The 16,660-nt window shown below is 42.9% G+C and overlaps 1 pseudogene; it reads right to left on the reverse strand.

The window, feature by feature from the left end:
- Positions 1–275: 275 nt before the first annotated feature.
- LOC135522135 (ESF1 homolog) lies at positions 276–16,631 on the reverse strand (annotated as a pseudogene).
- Between the last annotated feature and the right edge of the window lie 29 nt (positions 16,632–16,660).

A 16,660-nucleotide genomic window follows, 5' to 3' on the forward strand; every position in this document is an offset into this window, starting at 1 on the left:
CCTGTGCTGAGGTTTAAGATACTTGATCTATGTTGCTGTCTCAGTGTCGGCCCTTGTATGTATATAAGCTAACTTTTGTTTGCACTACTATTGTTCCCCTTTTCAAATGGGACTGCCTTTTTGTATCTTGCTTCCTTGTATACACGTTATTTTTGACCTTGTTTTCTCTGAAAATCAGTATAAAGTGTCGCCGTGCTGTGAGTTTGACAGTGTCAATGGACCTATGAATGTGTACTGTTGTTGAATATCAAATAAAATGAATCAGTTCTGTAAAATGGTGTGAAGTGTCTTTTAATATATAAGTATTTTTAAGGGCTCAGACTGGGGCTATAGAGCAGGGTTTGTATAATTTAGAGTAAAAATACTATTCAGAGATCCATGAAACCACCATTTACTGTTGGCAGTCCCCCAGAACATGTTTTACACAAGTGTCTCAATGTTAATTAACATATTACACAATCAAACTATCTTACACTTCGTGTTCCTGATTAGGCCTCTTGTAGAGTGATAGTTCAAAATATAAGTGGGCAAGGCTTGTCTCAGGCCTCTCTCACACACACACCAACAGTCGCTTCAACACAAAGAGATAGCGTAAGGCTGCAGTCTATAACTTTTCACCCGGAAACGTAGTCCCCAATAGTCCAGTTAGAAAGGCCTACATTGTCTTCTGTTTCTTTCGTACTTGAAACTGCTCTGTTTTGTTCTTAATAGACTTGATAAGCATGGACAGTCCGGGGTCCATTTTCTTGGTGGCTTCAGCCACTGGCAATTGTTTCCTGTTTCTTTGCTCCTACGACCTGTATGGGCGGGGCCTGTGAGCTCCTGAGCGCCTTGTCCTGGTCGCGCTGGCGCTGCTTCTCGACCTGGATGCTCTGGGTGGCTTTGGTCTTCTTGTAGCCCGGGTCGGACGGGTCTAAGTTGTAGAGGTGGGAGGTAAACATGGCCTGGAAACGAGGGTCCTTCACGTCCACCTGTCAGTCAGAGAGAAGGGATTGGGGGGGGTGAGATTTCATTGAAGTCTACAAAAAAGCCTTGACCGTAAAAACAAATTGTGCCACAGAAAAATGATACGCAAAGTTGTATGTGTACCAATTCCACCTTATTCCAGGTAATTTAACCTAAATCCCATATCAATATCAATGTGTATTCATGAAGCTTCTGATTTGAGACTTTTACGAAATCATTCATTGATGTCAATGGGAAACAATGGTAGGAAACAAGTCAAAATACAAGCTATTTCTTTGCCATGAAAATAAATCAAAAGGTTGCTCTGACCTGGAAGTCGTCCTCCTCCAGACTCGTGTTGTCAGCTTCTTCAGAAGCTTCTTCCTCTTCTTTTTTGCTCAGGTTCTGCTCGTCTACGATCTTGTCGTAGTTGAAGTGTTTGTGCTTGTCGTCGTCCTCGTCGTCCATGAGCAGGGCCATCTCAGCCTGTGGGTTAATTTTGATTAACTTACTCACAAACCGTGTCAAGACATCTTCTCACAAAATGTAATGTGCAGAGTTCTGAATACCAGTAACAGTATTAAGTCCATTGCATTAGTGTAAAAGAATCCTTTCAACAACACGTCATTGACACCTACCTTTTGTTTCTCCAACTCCTCCTTCTCTTCAGGTGTCCTCTCCTCTACCTTTTTGTTTTTCTTGCTCTTTGCTTTCTTTTTCAGATCTGGGAGATTAGGAAAAAAACAAGTCATGGTCAAATCATTCAGAAAAGCATATTGTGATACGTTTTACTGGTGCACTTGAGTAAATGTGTCAACTGATTGAGTATGATTCATGACACAACTCACCTGTAGAACCAAGCTCTTCAGCAAAGAAGGGGTCATCAAAGTCAACGTCTGGAGGAAGCGCATCGTCACTGAGGTCCGAATCATCTGATTCCTGAAGGAAAGAAAAGTCTGTCACTCTCCAGTACAGTGTGTGTGAGACTTAACAATCTTTCATCTAGTGATCTCACTTGCTTTCCTTTGGTCATCTTCTGCTTTTTCTTCTCAATGAACTCTTCCCAAGGTGTCAGCTTGTCCTTTCCTTCTAGCTTCTTCTTCACCAACTGTTCAGTTGTCTCCTTCAGTCCTGAGGTGAGGAAGATGGTGGCATTATGAGGCTGCTTAGTGGTTGGTTGTGCCAACTAAATACAATTTGTACTGACAAGAGTCAGTCACAATAGCCGACAGAAGGAAAAAGTCGCACTGCCATAATGGAAAGTTGCACTACTGACAATGAAATAGTCGATCTGACACAGGGAAAAATATATATTTTGGCCCTACCTGGCACCCATGTGATCTCCATCTCCATGCCCTTGTCCTCCTCCTTCTTCTTGTCTTTCTCCTGGATGCTCTTCAGCATCTCTCTGTATTTCTCTATCTGCTTGCCACTGCTCTGCTTCCCTTTCCTGGCCTTCTTCTCCACCTCCTTGCTGGCCTCTTCTGGCTGTTTAACGAGGTGACCAAAGGGGAGATAAAGGTCAATGCAACAAACATATGCAATATACATAAAAACAAGTTAAATAACATCTCTCCTTTAAATTACAGTAATAGTGATTTTCCTCAGGGGCAATAATCTCCCAGCACAAAGAAAAATAACCTTTAAATAAGGTTTTGTTCTTCAGGTATACAGTTAGAAAGGTATTCTATAAAAGCAAATCAAAATCACTTCAATCACTTCACTTTTTCTTCTTACCCTCTGGAAGCTCCTCTTCCTTCTCCATCTCCATCCTCATCATCATCGTCGCTGGAGGAGGCCAGGTAGGCGTTAAAATCCATCTGCAGCAGCTCGTCCTTGTTGAACTTCCTGTTCATGGCAGTGACACGCTCGTGGTCCGTCTCATCCCAGGTCAACTCCACCTGGGGTGGAAAACACACAATAAGTCAGAAATGTAAACATCCTGAAATAACTATAGAGTCCTTTCTCAAGTAAAGAAGCTGATAAGTCTTGAGGGAAATATACGAGATCCCAAAATTCTGCAAAAAAAATAATTATCTACTAATTTCAATCTGAACAATTCATACTTATTTATTCTGAACAAAAATATAAAACGCAACATGTAAAGTGTTGGTCCCATGTTTCATGAGCTGAAAAAAAAGATCCCAGAAATGTTCCATACGCACAAAAAGCTTATTTCACTAACATTTTTGGCACAAATTTGTTTACATACTTGTTAGTGAGCATTTCTACTTTGCCAAGATAATCCATCCACCTGACACGTGATAAGCCTGGGAGCGACCATGGAGGAGTTAATGCTATGACCATAAGAGTTTATAAGACGAAGTGTGCCTAACCTTTGACGTGGCTGCTGCTGTGGAGGTGAAGAGCTTGGGGGTGTAGGCAGACAGGTCCACGTCTGTGGCCAAGTCCTTTGGCTCCTCGTCAAACGTCACATCATCAGGTATAAACCTGTTCCCACGGAAGGGAGGAGGGACCACCACAACAGTTAGCATGGGAGTATAGCATCATCCTAATGTTTAGAATGAACCAGCAGCACAGATAATGGTATCATGCTAAGTAGTTAGCATGTGCAATACCTTGATGTACAATGATATACTGGCAATATATTAAGCAAGATGAGATTCATCACTATGTATTAGAGGTCGACCGATTAATCGGAATGGCCGATTAATTAGGGCCGATTTCAAGTTTTCATAACAATCGGAAATCGGTATTTTTGGACACCAATTTGGCCGAACATTTTTTTTACACCTTTATTTAATATTTATTTAACTAGGCAAGTCAGTTAAGAACACATTCTTATTTTCAATGATGGCGTAGGAACAAACGGTGGGTTAACTGCCTCGTTCAGGGGCAGAACGACAGATTTTTACCTTGTCAGCTCAGGGGATTCAATATTGCAACCTTACAGTTAACTAATCCAACGCTCTAACCACCTGATTACATTGCATTCCACGAGGAGCCTGCCTGTTACGCAAATGCAGTAAGCAAAGGTAAGTTGCTAGCTAGCATTAAACTTCTTATAAAAAACAAAGCAATCATAATCACTAGTTAACTACACATGGTTGATGATATTACTAGTTTATATAGTGTCCTGCGTTGCATATAATCGATGCGGATCGTTGCTGCAATGTGTACCTAACCATAAACATCAATGCCTTTCTTAAAATCAATACACAGAAGTATGTATTTTTAAACCTGCATATTTAGCTAAAAGAAATCCAGGTTAGCAGGCAATATTAACCAGGTGAAATTGTGTCACTTCTATTGCGTTCATTGCACGAAGAGTCAGTGTATATGCAACAGTTTGGGCTGCCTAATTTGCCAGAAATGTACGTTCTTATGACATAACATTGAAGGTTGTGCAATGTAACAGGAATATTTAGACTTATGGATGCCAGCTGTTAGATAAAATACGGAACGGTTCCGTATTTCACTGAAAGAATAAACGTCTTGTTTTCGAGATGATAGTTTCCGGATTCGACCATATTAATGACCTAAGGCTCGTATTTCTGTGTGTTATTATGTTATAACTAAGTCTATGATTTGATAGAGCAGTCTGACTGAGCGGTGGTAGGCAGCAGCAGGCTCATAAGCATTCATTCAAACAGCACTTTCGTGTATTTTGCCAGCAGCTCTTCGCTGTGCTTCAAGCATTGCACTGTTTATGACTTCAAGCCTATCAACTCCCGAGATTAGGCTGGTGTAACCGATGTGAAATGGATAGCTAGTTAGCGGGGTGCGCGCTAATAGCGTTTCAAACGTCACTCGCTCTGAGACTTGGAGTAGTTGTTCCCCTTGCTCTGCATGGGTAATGCTGCTTCGAGGGTGGCTGTTGTCGATGTGTTCCTGGTTCGAGCCCAGGTAGGAGCGAGGAAAGGGACGGAAGCTGTACTGTTACACTGGCAATACTAAAGTGCCAATAAGAACATCCAATAGTCAAAAGTTAATGAAATACAAATGGTATAGAGAGAAATAGTCCTATAATTCCTATAATAACTACAACCTAAAACTTCTTACCTGGGAATATTGAAGACTCATGTTAAAAGGAACCACCAGCTTTCATATGTTCTCATGTTCTGAGCAAGGAACTTAAACTTTAGCTTTCTTACATGGCACATATTGCACTTTTACTTTCTTCTCCAACACTTTGTTTTTGCATTATTTAAACCAAATTGAACATGTTTCATTATTTATTTGAGGCTAAATTTATTTTAATTGATGTATTATATTTAGTTAAAATAAATGTTCATTCAGTATTGTTATAATTGTCATTATTACAAATAAATAAAAAATATTTTAAAAAATTGTCCGATTAATCGGTATCAGCTTTTTTTGGTCCTCCAATAATCGGCATTGAAAAATCATAATCGGCCGACCTCTACTATATATGCTATTATTTTATTCTATGTATTGATAAGGTGTTGTGTACATCCACCTCTCTTTTGAGGACATCTCCATTACCATGCTTTACGTTATCAAGTTATACAGTGCATTCTATTACACTTTAATTGAACACATTTTCCTCCAGTGTACACTTCAGTATAAATGAGTGTCTGTCTATTTCCTCACTGGAGGTCCAGGATAGAGCAGCTGCTCTCTTACTCAAAACTGTCACACTCCTGGTAGATTTTAGCGGCTGTGTCGAGCGATTCGCACTCCACCACCGCATAGTAGTACTTTAGCCGCTTGAACTGGTAGTCCCGCATCTTCTCTCTGTAAATCCTACAACACACACACCAATTCTCTGGTTCATTTTTGGTTGAACAATACAGGGAGGATAGGGAAGTGTTAATGGGGTAGCTAGATCATACTTCTCCTCCTCTGTGTCTTTGTCCGGACCCTCCGGCAGGGCCATCAGCTCCAGGGGACCCTGGGTCTGTTCCTGCTGAACCCTTCCCAAACTCTGAGGGGTAGATCTAAACAAACATACAGTGTTAAACATACACAACATTTGTGACTTGGTCTGGGGAAGCAGTGTCACATCCATCATAATTGAGTGACAGCCAGCAGACAAATTAATGGAGCCTTACCTTCACAGAAGAGCACAACCCCTCCTTTAGGCTTGAAGGAGTTAAACAGAGCCAGCAGGTCCTTGGCTTTCATCCGGTCCCAATCCATGTTACACATGGCAAGCCTTTGGGTTACCTGTTGTAGAAAAAAAACGACAACATTGGAACATGCAATTTCTTATGCCATTTTAGATGACGAAAGGAAATGAGTAGAAGAAGTCCCTCTGGACAATTGAGACACAGCCTTAGAACTCACCTCCTCGCTCCGCGGCGCGTCCTTGCACAGCTCACCCCAGTCGTGCTGGATCTCCTCCTCGCCTTTCAAGATGGCCTCCACGTCATCATCGTCGTCCTCGTCCGAGCTGGTCTCCACATTGCCTTTCCCCCTGGCCAGATCTGGCCCGCTGCCGTCACTGTCCTCGTCTAACTCTGAACCGGACTCGTCCTCGGAGCCGCTCTCCATGTCACTCTCCACATCTGCTTCATCTTCGTCATCATCTTTGTCATCCTCACTGCCGTCTGAGATGCTGGCCGTCTGGTCCACATCGTCCCCCTCAATGTGAGGCTCCTTGTCATTTTCCTCTTCGTCATCTGTAAAAACAGCATGTATTGATGGCAGCAACAAACTTCAAAACAATGCATAGATTGTAAGAGCATATACTGTATATAACAATAAGGTTTTTCTGTTTTGTTTTTTATACCTTCGCAACCATTTCTGAAAACCTGTTTTCGCTTTGTCATTATGGGGAATTTTGTGTAGATTGATGAGGATTTTTTATTTAATTCATTTTAAGAATAAGGTTGTAACGTAACAAAATGTGGAAAAAGGGAAGGGGTGTGAATACTTTCCGAATTAACTGTATAAAGTCTCCACTTGGCTGCAGCAGCTTTGCTAGGACTGAGCAAGCAGGTCAAAGGAAAAACCATCATCATCATCTCTAGAGCTATATCTTAACGCAGGTCTTCAATCCAACTCATCGCCCAATGTTAATACATTTTTTTGTACTGACTACGCACACTAACAGGACTATACACACTCACACTCCAACACACATACTTTATTGCTCACACAAAAATAACACGCACACACCTTCATACTGACTCACATACAATCATATACGCTGCTTCTGCTACTCTTTTATTCATATATCCTGATGCCTAGTCCCCTTATATCTATACATAGACCCTTTTCTAGTACACGACACATTGATGTCACGGACAGACGCGCGTGGCAGCCATCGCCATCTGCTCCCACTCAACATAGCTTAGATTTACGTATTCTTAACAAAAATAACTTTTTGGCGTTCTCATACTCTTACAATGATGTTTTGATTCTTGCATGAACATTCACTAAGATTATATTTGGTTGTGATCTTTGGAAAATAACAATTTGGGATGCAGCAGTTGTTTGCTAGAATGCTAAGGCTCATCTGTAGCAACAGCTAGCCAAAGAGCCATTTTACTAGTTGAAGTTTTTTTTAAAAGTATAATGCAGTTGATTTGCGATGATAACACAAATATTATATTAAGCGGGATGTTCATACAAGCCTTATAAAATCCAATTACAATCCAAAAGTAGTGTGAAATGCACTCATAAGCAACATGTAAATATAGTTTTTTTTGCTGGTGTTCAATAAGAGCTCCCCCTTGTTCTGCCACCAACTTGCGCGCATCGTCCCTATCCTCCCTGTATTGTTCAACCAAAAATTAACCAGAGAATTGGTGTGTGTGTTGTAGGATTTACAGAGAGAAGATGCGGGACTACCAGTTCAAGCGGCTAAAGTACTACTATGCGGTGGTGGAGTGCGAATCGCTCGACACAATGTTTGTAAACACAGAAAGGGATCTATATCTACCCCTGGACATTGTAAATATGGTATTGGCACTTACCCTGTGTGTGTGTGTATATATATATATATATATACACGTAATATATATATATACACGTAATATATATATATACCCTGTGTATGTATGTATGTATGTATGTATGTATGTATGTATGTATATATATATATATATACCCTGTGTGTGTGTATATATATATATATATATATATATATATATATATATATATATACATACACACACACACACACACACACACAGGGTATATATATATATATATATATATATATCCGGTTCCGGGTTGGAGCGAGCGGTCGCATCTACACTTCAGTCCGCAGGTAGTATAACTTTTCATTACATTTCATTATAGTACAACGGTTTGATTTGTCTAATCTTAGCAATTTCTTCTTAGCTAGCTACATAGCCGTCTTTGTATCAAAGATAATTGCATAATTATCGTATTTCGTCGTCCTAACGTATCTGCCCAGCAGCTAGCTAAGCAGCTAGCTAACATCCACTGTCCACCAGCACTGTAGAAACTATTACACTCAACTGAACGACTCGATTAGCGTAGTGTCAGCTAGCTACATAGTTGTCTTCGCTGTCTTCGTATCCAAGATAATTGTGTAGTTTAGAGTGTGTAGACTTAGAGTGATTATCTTAATTTACCGAGGTTAGCTAGCCAGCTATTTGTCGTCCTTAACGTAGGAGATGCTGCTAGCTAGCTAGCCAACAGCTAGCCTACCTCTACCGAATTGAACTTCAACTACCCGGTCAACATTCCGCGTCGCTCCACAGGTAGTATCACATTTTCATTTCACTTCATTACAGTACAACGGTTTGATTTGTTTGATCGTAGCTAGCCAGCTACATAGCCGTCTTTGTATCTAAGACAATTGTGTAGTCTAGAGCGATTTTCTAGGTTAGCTGGCCAGCTATTGTCGTTCTGTTAACGTAGCTAGCCAGCTAGCCCCCGAATAGCAGCACTGTAGAAACTATTACAGTACAAAGGTTTGATTTGTTTGATCGTAGCTAGCTAGCTACATAGCCGTCTTTGTATCTAAGACAATTGTGTAGCCTAGAGCGATTTTCTAGGTTAGCTAGCCAGCTATTGTCGTTCTTCTAAGGTAACGTAACGCAATCAACCTGCTAGCTAGTCAACATCGCAGCCACTACCAGCTAGCCTACTCCAGCAGTACTGTATCATTTTAGTCAATAAGATTCTTGCTACGTAAGCTTAACTTTCTGAACATTCGTGACGAGTAGTCCACTTGTCATTCCAATCTCCTTTGCATTAGCGTAGCCTCTTCTGTAGCCTGTCAACTATGTGTCTATCTATCCCTGTTCTCTCCTCTCTGCACAGACCATATAAACGCTCCACACCGCGTGGCCGCGGCCACCCTAATCTGGTGGTCCCAGCGCACGACCCACGTGGAGTTCCAGGTCTCCGGTAGCCTCTGGAACTGCCGATCTGCGGCCAACAAGGCAGAGTTCATCTCAGCCTATGCCTCCCTCCAGTCCCTCGACTTCTTGGCACTGACGGAAACATGGATCACCACAGATAACACTGCTACTCCTACTGCTCTCTCTTCGTCCGCCCACGTGTTCTCGCACACCCGAGAGCTTCTGGTCAGCGGGGTGGTGGCACCGGGATCCTCATCTCTCCCAAGTGGTCATTCTCTCTCTCTCCCCTTAACCATCTGTCTATCGCCTCCTTTGAATTCCATGCTGTCACAGTTACCAGCCCTTTCAAGCTTAACATCCTTATCATTTATCGCCCTCCAGGTTCCCTCGGAGAGTTCATCAATGAGCTTGATGCCTTGATAAGCTCCTTTCCTGAGGACGGCTCACCTCTCACAGTCCTGGGCGACTTTAACCTCCCCACGTCTACCTTTGACTCATTCCTCTCTGCCTCCTTCTTTCCACTCCTCTCCTCTTTTGACCTCACCCTCTCACCTTCCCCCCTACTCACAAGGCAGGCAATACGCTCGACCTCATCTTTACTAGATGCTGTTCTTCCACTAACCTCATTGCAACTCCCCTCCAAGTCTCCGACCACTACCTTGTATCCTTTTCCCTCTCGCTCTCATCCAACACTTCCCACACTGCCCCTACTCGGATGGTATCGCGCCGTCCCAACCTTCGCTCTCTCTCCCCCGCTACTCTCTCCTCTTCCATCCTATCATCTCTTCCCTCTGCTCATACCTTCTCCAACCTATCTCCTGATTCTGCCTCCTCAACCCTCCTCTCTTCCCTTTCTGCATCCTTTGACTCTCTATGTCCCCTATCTCCAGGCCGGCTCGGTCCTCCCCTCCCGCTCCGTGGCTCGATGACTCATTGCGAGCTCACAGAACAGAGCTCCGGGCAGCCGAGCGGAAATGGAGGAAAACTCGCCTCCTGCGGACCTGGCATCCTTTCACTCCCTCCTCTCTACATTTTCCTCCTCTGTCTCTGCTGCTAAAGCCACTTTCTACCACTCTAAATTCCAAGCATCTGCCTCTAACCCTAGGAAGCTCTTTGCCACCTTCTCCTCCCTCCTGAATCCTCCTCCCCCTCCTCCCTCTCTGCAGATGACTTCGTCAACCATTTTGAAAAGAAGGTCGACGACATCCGATCCTCGTTTGCTAAGTCAAACGACACCGCTGGTTCTGCTCACACTGCCCTACCCTGTGCTCTGACCTCTTTCTCCCTCTCTCTCCAGATGAAATCTCGCTTCTTGTGACGGCCGGCCGCCCAACAACCTGCCCGCTTGACCCTATCCCCTCCTCTCTTCTCCAGACCATCTCCGGAGACCTTCTCCCTTACCTCACCTCGCTCATCAACTCATCCCTGACCGCTGGCTACGTCCCTTCCGTCTTCAAGAGAGCGAGAGTTGCACCCCTTCTGAAAAAACCTACACTCGATCCCTCCGATGTCAACAACTACAGACCAGTATCCCTTCTTTCTTTTCTCTCCAAAACTCTTGAACGTGCCGTCCTTGGCCAGCTCTCCCGCTATCTCTCTCAGAATGACCTTCTTGATCAAAATCAGTCAGGTTTCAAGACTAGTCATTCAACTGAGACTGCTCTTCTCTGTATCACGGAGGCGCTCCGCACTGCTAAAGCTAACTCTCTCTCCTCTGCTCTCATCCTTCTAGACCTATCGGCTGCCTTCGATACTGTGAACCATCAGATCCTCCTCTCCACCCTCTCCGAGTTGGGCATCTCCGCGCGGCCCACGCTTGGATTGCGTCCTACCTGACAGGTCGCTCCTACCAGGTGGCGTGGCGAGAATCTGTCTCCTCGCCACGCGCTCTCACCACTGGTGTCCCCCAGGGCTCTGTTCTAGGCCCTCTCCTATTCTCGCTATACACCAAGTCACTTGGCTCTGTCATAACCTCACATGGTCTCTCCTATCATTGCTATGCAGACGACACACAACTAATCTTCTCCTTTCCCCCTTCTGATGACCAGGTGGCGAATCGCATCTCTGCATGTCTGGCAGACATATCAGTGTGGATGACGAATCACCACCTCAAGCTGAACCTCGGCAAGACGGAGCTGCTCTTCCTCCCGGGAAGGACTGCCCGTTCCATGATCTCGCCATCACGGTTGACAACTCCATTGTGTCCTCCTCCCAGAGCGCTAAGAACCTTGGCGTGATCCTGGACAACACCCTGTCGTTCTCAACCAACATCATGGCGGTGGCCCGTTCCTGTAGGTTCATGCTCTACAACATCCGCAGAGTACGACCCTGCCTCACACAGGAAGCGGCGCAGGTCCTAATCCAGGGACTTGTCATCTCCCGTCTGGATTACTGCAACTCGCTGTTGGCTGGGCTCCCTGCCTGTGCCATTAAACCCCTACAACTCATCCAGAACGCCGCAGCCCGTCTGGTGTTCAACCTTCCCAAGTTCTCTCACGTCACCCCGCTCCTCCGCTCTCTCCACTGGCTTCCAGTTGAAGCTCGCATCCGCTACAAGACCATGGTGCTTGCCTACGGAGCTGTGAGGGGAACGGCACCACAGTACCTCCAGGCTCTGATCAGGCCCTACACCCAAGCAAGGGCACTGCGTTCATCCACCTCTGGCCTGCTCGCCTCCCTACCACTGAGGAAGTACAGTTCCCGCTCAGCCCAGTCAAAACTGTTCGCTGCTCTGGCCCCCAATGGTGGAACAAACTCCCTCACGACGCCAGGACAGCGGAGTCAATCACCACCTTCCGGAGACACCTGAAACCCCACCTCTTCAAGGAATACCTAGGATAGGATAAGTAATCCTTCTCACCCCCCCTTAATGATTTAGATGCACTATTGTAAAGTGGCTGTTCCACTGGATGTCAGAAGGTGAATTCACCAATTTGTAAGTCGCTCTGGATAAGAGCGTCTGCTAAATGACTTAAATGTAAATGTAAATGTATATATATACCCTGTGTGTGTGTGTATATATATATATATATATATATATATATATATATATATATATATATATACACACACACACACACACACACACACACACACACACACACACACACACACACACACACACACACACACACACACACACACACACACACACACACACACACACACACACACAGGGTATATATATATATATATATATATATACCCTGTGTGTGTGTGTGTATATATATATATATATATATATACAGGGTATATATATATATATATATATATATATATATTACGTTCTTGTACTCTTCTTATTTCTTGTGTGCTTTTGTTCTATTTTACTTTATAGTGCAACTGATATTGTTTACTGCATTGTTGGGAAAGAGCTTTCAAGAAAGGCATTTCACTGTACTTGTGCACGTGACAATAAAACTTGAAGCATTTGTTTTTAACGCATTTGCGTTAGCAGGGGCCCTGAGGCGTAATTCATGTTATGGGTCATAAGGTCATACAATAAGGTCCCCTCTTCTACTTTACCCTCCTCACACAGTCTGACTCCTCTGATAGGCTGGTCTCCTTTAGGTCCACTCTTTATGGACTGTGAATCTTTTCCTTTCTTCGGAGGCTTTTTGGGCTCATCCACTACCTTATCCTCTCTCTCCCCAGTGTCCAACTTTGCTTGTGTCTTCTTTTTCTTCTCTTTATCCTTTCCATCCTCCTTTTCCTCCTCAGAGTCAGAGAGATTGTAGAAACGTTTCAGGTCCTCGGAGGAGGTGTGGTTGACGGGTCGGCCACGATTGTCGACCGTGTACTTGAGCTTGAAGCGATCGTCGTGGAACATCGACTGGAAGCGCTTGTCAATCTTGATTTTGTGCTCTTTCTCTGGCATTTCCCAGAAGCGTGGGTCCCTTTTCACTTTTTGGAAGCGGTCATCGCCGCTTTGGCCCTTTTTGGAATCCATGATGACTAAGTAGTCGGAGGAGTATCTGTAAAGAGGACAGACAGTTTGTCAATGGAAGTTATTAGATAACATGGAAGGTAGTGTTGCACAAGATTAGAGATTTAGAAAGAAAACAACATGAGTTATTATCCTTCCTACATACACACTACTCTCTTACTTAGTAATACGATCATACTTGTCGTAACAACCAAGAACAGCCTACCTCACATGTAAGCTTATTAGAGAAATTATTGTGCTCAGTACTCAATTCTGATTATGCAGATCTGTTGATGTCCAAACTGAACAGAAGTATTCAATATTGCAGATCAGAAGCTAGTAATGCAGTCTACCGCTATTTACTTTTGAAGCGCATAAATGTTACATCTCTAGCAAGCTACTCTAACTACAGTAAGAGGTGGTAGATTTGCTCCAGTCTATTGATATCCACCAAAAAAAATATGACAGTAACTAGCTAGGGACAATTCCATGGTAACAGAATTATGCGGAGTCTCCTATTTTTCACTTTAAAGTGTATGCTAAACAAAAAAACATTGATTTCAAAGCATAAACTATGCACAATGACTACTTTGAACAATTTACACAATAAAAAAATAAAAACATTTACTGAAAACATTTTGCAGATGCAAAGTTTGGTAACAGAATTGCATTAAAATCTTCCTCCGTTTTATTCTGTTACCAAACTTTGAATCTACACAGTTGTTCTTGTCAAATGTTCAGTGGAAATTATTAAAAGTTGTCCTTGTGCACAGAGTTATATGATTTGTTAAACTTTTAAAATCAAATGGTTTTTGTTTGGTATACATTTTGAAGTGAAAAATATATACCAAAGTCTCAATGTAATTCTGTTACCATGGAATTGCTCCTAGGTCACTGTTAAACTCAAGCCGCAGAGGGCTGAGCGTCTGCTGGTTTTTGCACCTCCCTGTACTTGATCGATGCATTAAGGTAATTGATTAGTAAAGAACATGAGCAAAAACCATCAGACCCTAGATTAGATGAGTTTATTAGTCACATGCACAGGGTCGCAGATGTAATTGCAGGGTATAGTGAAATTCTTAAGCTCCGAGCTCCAACAGTGCAGGTCAAAATGAGAAGAGAATGAAATAATAAACACATATTTAAAACTTTAACAATGATAAGCCCATAGAATGAGTTTAACACCCCCATAGAGATAGATAGAGGACTCATCTTTCTATCTGTGCCTCTATATAGGGTGTTCACCCATAAAATGATTGATTCAATCAATGTTTATTATAAAAGTGTCCATTCAATAGAAAATTATGCCAGAAAAACAAGTCATGTTTCTACCATATATGGTTCCAAAGTTACAGATGATTTTCTCAAAGAATTTAGCATGTTTAGAGTGAATGGAATGTTATCACAGGCATGATCAAAAAGTTGTCACTGCTCAATAGAATTCTGTGGCGCTGCGCCGTGGCAGAACGGCACTAATTTGGAACGTCAACTCACAAGTGGCTGCAGGTTCGTGAGTGTAAACATGTTTTTTTTTTAAACAAAATCCACTGAATACAAAACTAAATAGGGACTAAATATATATTTATTTACAAAGCTAGAAGACTGAATTTCAAAATCCACCCTCCACAACAACAATCTGTTCCTGTTTTCATTGTGTATTTCTGAGTCTTTCCCTTTAAAATCGCCATAGAAACAGCCCCCCTCAACATAGATTGATCCTGGTTATAGACAATGAAAGCCAAGGATCTGGAGGAGAAAATGTATCAAGTTGACTTTAATTTGTCCAACCAGTGGAAATACCTGCAAATAGTACCACCTCACAACACCAAATATGGAAGAGATACAACCAAGCGTGGCACAGTCTAAACTAGCAATGGTCACAGCAAATGAACGTTCTTATTTGATCAACACAAGTATATTAAGGTTATAATATTGTGGCAAATACAACCGTACAGCGAAATGCTTACAAGCCCTTAACCAACAATGCGGTTAAGAAAAATAAGTGTAAAAGTATTTACTATAATAAACTGAAGTAAAAAAAGTAATAACATAAAAATAACAGTAGCAAGCCTATATACAGGGACAACCGGTACTGAGTCAATGTGCAGGGGCACAGGTTTGTCGAGGTAATTGAGAGAATATGTACATGTAGGTAGAGGTAAAATGACTATGCATACATAATAAATGTGGGTGGGGGGGACAATGCAAATAGTCCGGGTAGACATTTTATTGTCTGTTCAGGAGTCTCACGGCTTGGGGGGCAGAATCTGTTCAGGGGCCTTTTAGACCGAGACTTGGCGCTCCAGTACCGTTTCCAGTACGGTGGCAGAGAGAACTGGACGGCTGGGGTCTGGCAATTTTTAAGGCCTTCCTCTGACACCGCCTGGTACAGAGGTCCTGGATGGCAGGAAGCTTGGCCCCAGTGATGTACTGGGCCATACGCGTTAGCCTCTAGTGCCTTGCAGTCGGAGGCCGAGCAATTGTAATAATGATTAATTCTATGTAATTTATAATGACATAGGGCAAAGAAAAGCACATTTTGACATTAATTTCGTACAACCTCTTGAATTGCCACATTTTTCTCTACATTGTACAGCAGCAAGTGAACACCCTACATTATAGCATCTGTGACAGAGCCATTGTAACATGTCTTATTTAACTAAGCTAGTCAGTTAAGGACAAATTTTTATTTACAATGACGGCCTACCTGGGAACAGTGGGTTAACTGCCTTGTTCAGGAGCATGAACGATTTTTACCTTGTCAGCTCAGGGATTTGATCCAGCAACCTTTACAGTTACTGACACAATGCTCTAACCACTAGGCTACCTGCCACCCCATTGAGGTCATCTCAACTTTAAAAAGGTCAAATTTCTTCTTCACAATTGGCTGATCCCTTCTGATGACGCAGTTGAACATGCCTCCAACAGGATCATCAGGAGGGATCAGCCAATGAAGTTGGAAGTCCCACCCAGTTGACAACATTAAAATGGTGGAAGCCCTCAACGGTGCTTCCCATGCTAAAAAATGACCTTTTGGCAACTAGAGGCCTCTATCATTCTTTATGTGCACTACAGGGACTGTAGTGACGCAACTTGCACTGAGATGCAGTGCCTTAGACCGCTGCGCCACTCGGGACATAAGCAAATTCCTACTCTCTATTAGTCCTAATTGGTACACTGCACCACAGTGCAATATTGCCCTGGGCGCATACTATTCTAACAAGTGAGTGTTTTATTGCATGGGTTAGTAAGCAAGCTAACACGTTAGATACATGAGTCAGACATGTAAACAACACTTGAGGAGGGCTATTCCAAGAGCTGAAGTTAGCATAAAGTACACAATTCAAAGTGTAAACGGAGAAATATTTGGCAGAGATAAAGCGTGCAAAAATATTTTGGTGAATAGAGACTTACCAAAACAACTTTTCCGATTAAATTGTACCACTATCCATGTGTTCTCCCAACATGCACCACTTTCGTGACCTTTTTCTTGTCCCACCCCTTTTTGCATACGACAAGCCAG

The sequence above is a fragment of the Oncorhynchus masou genome, chromosome 4 (genome assembly GCF_036934945.1).
Source record: "Oncorhynchus masou masou isolate Uvic2021 chromosome 4, UVic_Omas_1.1, whole genome shotgun sequence".
NCBI lineage: Eukaryota > Metazoa > Chordata > Actinopteri > Salmoniformes > Salmonidae > Oncorhynchus > Oncorhynchus masou.